This window comes from Solanum pennellii, chromosome 5 (genome assembly GCF_001406875.1).
Source record: "Solanum pennellii chromosome 5, SPENNV200".
NCBI lineage: Eukaryota > Viridiplantae > Streptophyta > Magnoliopsida > Solanales > Solanaceae > Solanum > Solanum pennellii.
The window spans coordinates 39,164,111-39,171,922 of record NC_028641.1 but is presented as its reverse complement, the minus strand read 5'-3'; positions in this window follow the sequence as shown (position 1 = coordinate 39,171,922).

Here is a 7,812-nt window from a genome sequence, read left to right as displayed (position 1 = left end):
CACATCAGAAGGCGATACCATTTCACTCGCAGGGCAGTCGAGGATGGTGATATGTGCTTCGAGAAGATAGAGGGTGCAAAGAACCTGGCAGACATGTTGACGAAATGTGTTGATGTTGGGAAACTGAGGTTATGTAAAACCTCGGTTGGTCTTCTGTAGTTGTTGCTACAGATGTTGCGGTGCGGTAGAGATGTTGATGATGAAGAGATTTTTTTTAGAATGTATTTTTTGGATGACTGAGTCAGTCTCCAAGTGGGAGAATTGTTAGGTAGTGGAGCCTGATTAATTTTAGGTTTTGCTATTTATTCTCTATTTTAGGCTTTCCTATTTATTCTCTATTTTAGGCTTTCCTATTTATTCTCTATTTATTCTCTGTAACCAAAAATACTCTGATTTATTAATATAAATATACCTCACTGCCGTGGTAGTTTACTCACGGGGTTTTACCACGAAATATTGGGTTTTCTCTTTCTCTCTCTCTAGATCTCTCATCTCTTTCTCTTGAAAGTTCTTGTGTTCTTCATTCATCTAGTGTGTGTGCGTGAATTCGATCCTAACAAATTCATGGACATGATAGATGGGTGTAAATTGGTGATTCGTTGCATACCATTTTTCCGATGTTCTATAATAACATTGCTCTAAAAGTGTGCATCTGTATGTTTTCCAATTATTAATCTTTCCACGTCTAAAGATGTTAGTGTATTGTATTATCAGCCATCGTGGCTCCATTCTGATAGGAGGCGCAGTTGGAATACAAATTCTGCTTGTTGTCGATATCTACTCCTATCCCAAGGGCCGTGCGTCTCTCTTGTGGTTGTTGACCAAGATGGAGATAGTACACTACTGGATGTTGCTTTTGTGGAGTATGTGTGAATAAGAATTCCATCCGATGTAACTGCCGGTGGTTGTAATCAAATTGTAATTTGGATAAGTAATTGTATACTCTATTCTTATTATATTCACTTGAATGCAGTGAAAGACATGAGACAATGACTTAATCTTTGAATGCACACATCGTTTCTATGTTTGGTAGTGTTTGTGAATATATTATCAACGTTAGGGGCATTTTAAATTGTTTTCCTGAGAAGTAACAGTCAGCAAAATAACTGACATACGAGAGTTTTTCTGTTATGCCAAAGTACACAACCTTTGGATTTTCACGTGTAATAATTTTATTTCAGTTTCACCATCGGTCGTGCCGTTACGGGTCCATTAGTATTATTGCTTTGCTTCACTAAAATTATCAATTAAATTGTTTATCCTGTTCTGACTGTAATCTAATTTCTACAAGTGCAACTATTGTTTATATATATAACTTACATTGTGAATTGTCGCTTTTACTCATACATTACGTATATCGAACTCTCGCCTAAACAAAGATTTTGTTGTTGATTCTTTAGTTTTAAAATATATTGGGATGACGATTATTCAGGTGTTAGATTCTGTGATTTTATAGTTAAAATATATAAAGGAAGTGAAAGTTTACTGTTTTTATTGCACTAACTGGAAGAATAAAAAATTAAATTGAAGATAGTTTATGTTTATTCATTCAATTCATGATTTTTATGGTTTAAGGTTATCAACCATACAGAAGAATATAAAAATTCTACTCTTATCTTTTTTAAAACAAATTCCTGCTTAATTGTGTTCATGTTGCTCAATTTCTACATCTTGCTGGTATAGTGTTGCAACATAGATCACTATGTCCAATAAATGATAGAAGGTTGTGAATATGCAATTGACACAGTTGATATCTCCAAAGTTAGTATCGTATAGTATGTCTCGTCTATATAACAGAAGAAACACCATGAAAAATGTCTGCTTAGTTTGTATGTATTAAAAAAAGCTTTTGTCATGTACTTGTTTATGTTTTAGAAAAAATTCAAAAGCATAGGATGTCTAACAGGCATGAACATTCAATGTGAATTTGAATTAGTAGTTTTGAGAAGAGAGTGATAGATTATAAACTCATTCTAGCGCTAAATCTAATGGGGTAAGAGTTCTCTGTGGCATGGTTTCTGCGAACAGTGTGATTTGAACTTTCCAATTGGTAAATTTCGATGTCTTTTCTCAAGAAGCTAAATTTGGAAAATTAAATATCTCATCACAAAATTAGTTGGATATGCTTGACACCATTCAAAACTTAATCCTTTTCATACTACATTTATTTCTATCACTTCAGCATGAGTTCCCACCTATTTGCTGCCTTAGTGACTTGAACTCAGAACCAAAGGTTAGAAGGAAGGGGTACTCATCATTTAGAATACCAATAATATAGATATTCAACAAAGACTGTGTTAATAGAGAGATTCAAGACTAAGTTTACACAATGTATCACAAGAGTAGGAAACTAAATTATTATCTAAGCTTAGCATATTCGTTTTGTAAGAGTTTAATTTATTTTACTACTAAGTTTGCATAGTAATGTTAGTTGTGTTATTAAATCCATCCTAATAAACTTATCATACTATATTGCTAGCAGTTCCATTTTTTTTCCTCGAAGTACTCATCCATTAACTCATTGTAGCGCCAGATTTAATGGGGGTAGTAGTTCTATATGGCATGGTGTACATGAACACTGTGATTTGAACATTCCTATCAGTAAATTTTAATGTGTTTTATGAAGAAGCTGAAATTGGCAATTAAATCTCACATCCCAAAATTAGTTGGATATACTTGACACCATTTAATACTTAATCTTTTCAACAATTTAAGTTTGACAATCCTTAATGAATGTAGACAAGTGTAATCAAATAATCTCGAAGAAAAATTCAACTTAAACAACATTAGCACTTGCATAAGAAGAAGAGGAAAACCCCAAACTAAATAATATTTTAAGATTCAAAAATTCATCCATTACAAAGATATAATAAAATAATGAATTACCTTAATACATTTTTTGAGAATCAAAATTGACGATATAAGAATAGGTAATTTACCATATATGTGATCATCTCAATAAACTTATTAAGGAATTTCATGAAAATAGTCTGAGTAATTTCAGGTGTTATAACATTTTTATTGTAGGTATGGTATATCTGATGGGTCTTGAATCCAAATAATACTCCATCAATTTCAATTTGTTTAACGTACTTCCATTTTCACAGGCAAATATCTTTCCATATTTCTTAATTGTGACATGGTGTTTGTCGTGATGGATATTATTATTCCTGAAGTCTTTTGGGGCTATTTTGATTAAATTGTTTTCGAACAATTGAAACCAAATCCAAGTATGTAACCTTGTTCTCTTTCATTCTCGGGGGGGATATTACTCGTATTGTTGTTGAAATATCTGAATATTTCTATTCAAATACCATCAATCGACTGAGTAAAGTAGCAGACATTTGCTATGCTGTTGTAAGGTATATTCCATGCTTCACTACATACAAGTGACAATGATCCATGTTTCATCTGATATTGCCAAAGATAGCTAATTAGTCTAAATATAAGATTTTTTTTGGATTTTGCTAGGAAAAGAATCTGAATACATAGTCTTATTTGCGATCATTTCTATCGAGCAAAACCAAACATGTTATTTCTGGAAGGCATCGTCAATGATATGGAATTCTGCAACAGTCTTGCTAGAGAAGAATCTGTAATTGTTCTACATGGTTATTTCTGAAGTTGCAGTACTCTACAACATAATCGATAGGTAAAGGTAATTTTATGAGCAATATTTAAAAATTCAATGCATTGCAGGGGAAGCAGTTGGATTGAAGAATTGGGTAAGATTAACTTTTGTTGTGAATATTTCAGCTCTTGATTATGGCCGTTGCCGGATGAAAGACTTTTTTTTCAAAAATGCCACACAGCAATAAGCCTTTTTTCTTCTGTGAACTTTGTCAATCTTTGTGCAACACCCATGTGGGTAATCATTATCACTGTCAGATTGCATTGCTGGAGGAAGCGCATGTAGTATGTAGTAAACATTGTTGATTTACATTCGATATAACAATACAAAGTAACATAATTGTATTCAATAATCTACATATGCAACATTCTGTTTTGTCAAGCCATTATTATAGTTACTAATACATTGTCATGATCTCAGCTAAGGAAATTAAATAGTGAAGCTGCGGGGATTCGAAATCGGAAAACAGAATCAGAGATTAAAAACAAACGGCCAAGATCAGTTGGATTTTAATAAGAACGGAAGGTGCGGATTTTGCCACGTGGATTCGGTTATTAAAGATGGTTAGAGAAGAGAGAGAAGGCAACGAGTTTGTGGTGAACTTTCCCTCCCCTTTTCTGCTTCTTCTTCTTCGATCTCCTTCCCTTCTTTTCGTTCTCAATCTCAAATCTTTTCTCTTCTATTGGCAGGTTAATCAACAATGGAGATTCAAAGTTGTTTTAGTTAGATTTACCATTTTCTAATCTTGTAATCAAGAACAATTTGAGCTCTATCAGTCCAGAAAATTCTCAAACATTACTGTCTATTTTCTTTCTGTGAAGCAAATTTATAAATACTGGTGAGATCATAACAATTGGTATCAGAGCTCCGAAACTGCGAACTGTGGGTAAGTATGGCTGAAGGCACACATTGGACGATTACCGAATACAAGTTAGGACGTCACGATGAAATGTTAGCAGATCTGTTGGAGTCGCAACAGGAGGTACGTAATGCTCAAACAGGGATTCAGGGTGCATTAGATTTGATTTTAGAGAGGTTAGGAGCATTAGAAAGAGCTCCGATGGGACAAAATTTGGGAGCAGGTCTTTTTCTATTCCGAACTCAGAAAATCGGAATCGACCTCCACAGAATGCAGTTGTACCGCCTAGATGGGAGTTGCCTAGCTTTGTTGGACATGAACCTAAGGTATGGATCCGTAAATGCGAACGTTATTTTACGCAGTATAGGATAGGGGAGGAACAAAGAGTAGAAATCGCTACTTTGTATTTGAATGATGCTGCTGAAGTTTGGTATCAATCGGTGATATTGAGTGGAGGAATGTTGACTTGGTTAGAGTTTAAGGAAGAATTAATTAGTAGATTTGGAGAAATTGTAAAAGGTGACGTTGTGGAGGAATTCAACAAACTGCAACAGTCGGGAACGATTGATGAATTTTTAGGTAAGTTTGAGGATCTCAAAGCTCAGATGCTCTTTAGGAATCCTACTTTGAATGAGGCACATTTTCTGTCTAGTTTCGTAGGTGCTCTGAAAGAAGAAATACGATTTGAGGTAAAAATGTTTAAACCAACCACACTTAAGGAAGCTATTGAGAAGGCTCGAATGAAGGAAATGGCTATCGAGGCTGCAATAAGGAGAAACAAAGGGATTGCCAGATCTTATCCATCTGTAACATCGGTGATAGCTGCTAACGAAATGCCTGTTGTTTCTACTGCTAGGAACAATTCCTATATATTGACTCCGGATGTATATGAATATCGGAAGTCAAATCATCTCTGTTTCCGCTGTGGAGAAAAGTATGGACCTGGGCATATCTGTAAGGGGAGACAATTGAATTGCCTCATTGGGACAGTCGAGAATGAAGCGGAGTTAGAAACGTCAATGGTGGAAGAAGTGGTGGAAGATGGAAATTCAGAGATAATGATTGAGGGAGTAATAGAACAAGAGTTACAACAAGCTGTATGTTTGAACGCATTAACAGGGCACAATAAAGGAGAGAATACAATTTTGGTTGGAGGCACTGTTAAGAAGCGACAATTAGCTATCCTGATAGATTCAGGCAGTACTCACAGTTTCATCGATGAGCAAACAGTCATTGCAACGGGTTATAAGCCAAGTCATTGTTCACCGGTCAGGGTGACAGTAGCAGATGGAAATTATGTCATGTGTACTTCACAGTGCAAAGGGTTTTCATAGAAAATGCAAGGTCGAACCTTCGTAGAAGATTTAATAATTATTCCCTTGGGTGGTTGTGATTTGGTGTTAGGAAATGACTGGATGAAGCTGTATAATCATACAAAATTCGATCACGAAAAAAAATGTGTTACAATTGGCAGGAAGAAGAACAAGTTGGTTTTACCTGGTTTAGTGGATGAAGGCAGATTGAATATGATGTCGAGTGGAGCTATGAGCAGGCTATTAAAGAAAGGGCAGACATTATTTGCTCACCTATTCATGATGAATCTAGTGACAAAACAGGAAGATGTGGAAGTTGATAATGGTATTAAGGATGTGATAGATAAGTATTCTAATGTATTCGCAGAACCAAAGTCATTACCACCTACTCGAGCTTTTGACCATTCCATACCACTCAAACCTGGATCGATGCCACTTAGTTTGAGGCCATATAGGTACAACTATCATCAGAAGAATGAATTGGAAAAACAGGTGAAGGAAATGATTTTCAGTGGGGTAATACAACCAAGTCAGTCTCCTTTCTCTTCACCCGCTTTGTTAGTAAAGAAGAAGGATGGAACATGGAGGTTTTGCGTTGACTATAGAGGCCTAAACGATATCACCATTAAGGACAAGTATCCAATTTCGATTGTGGATGATTTGTTAGATGAACTACACGGCGCATCAATTTTTTCTAAGGTGGATCTTAGAGCAGGGTATCACCAAATACGCATGAAGATAAAGGATGTGTACAAGACTGCCTTCCGAACTCACATGGGGCATTATGAGTTTAGAGTGATGCCTTTTGGACTCACTAATGCACCACCCACTTTTCAAGCATTGATGAACCAGGTTTTTCAACCCTTTCTTCGAAAATTTGTTCTAGTTTTCTTTGATGATATACTAGTATATAGCATGACAGTAAGGGAGCACATCCAACATTTGCAATTAGTATTTGAGATCTTGAGGTATAATTCATTATTTGCTAAGCGATCTAAATGTTCTTTTGGACAACCACAAGTGGAATACTTGGGCCATATAATCACTGAAGTCGGGGTGGCTACAGATCCTGAGAAGATCAAAGCAATGGTAGATTGGCCTAGACCTAAAACACTCAAGGCTCTCAGAGGTTTCCATAGTTTGACAGGATACTACAGGAAATATGTTAAGAATTATGGTGCCATCTGCAGATCACTTACTGATTTACTCAAGAAGGAGGCTTTTATATGGAATCCTGAAGCTGAAATAGCTTTTGAAGCCCTTAAAATTGCAATGACCACTACTCCAGTCTTAGCTTTTCCAGACTATACACTAGAATTTGAAGTTGAAACGGATGCAAGTCATGGGGGCATTTTTGTTGTGCTTATGCAAAGGGGTCGACCTGTCGCTTATTTTAGCAAGGTGTTAGCTCCTAAGCATAGAGGCAAATCTATTTATGAGAAGGAGTATATGGCTCTACTTAATGCAGTTGATAAATGGAGGCATTATCTGCAATTCAAACATTTTGTGGTCAGAACTGATCACCATAGTTTGAAGTATTTGCTCGAACAAAAGGTGACCTCTGCTAGCCAACAGAAAGGATTAACCAAGTTACTGGGACTTGACTATGAAGTGCGTTACAAGAGTAAGGCAGAGAATAGGGTCGCCGATGCTTTATCTCGGCAACATGAAGGATTATAAGAAGGTGCCCTTCATTCACAAGGTCTGCTCATGGCTATCAGTATGGTGACTCCTACATGGACAAATGAGATAGTACAAAGCTACACTGATGACCCTTTTGTCCAAGAGGTACTTACTGTTTTATCAGTAGATTCACATGGTCCTAGTTTGTGGTATTATAGTATGGGTGTGTTGCGGAGGAAGGGTAAGGTATATGTTGGTCCAAATGGCTCTTTAAGAAACCAACTCATTTCTAATTTTCATGATACACCCCTTGGTGGACATTCTGGCCAGTTGGGAACTTTAAAGAGGGTAGCTCAAATTTTTTATTGGCCTAAGATGAAGTTCAT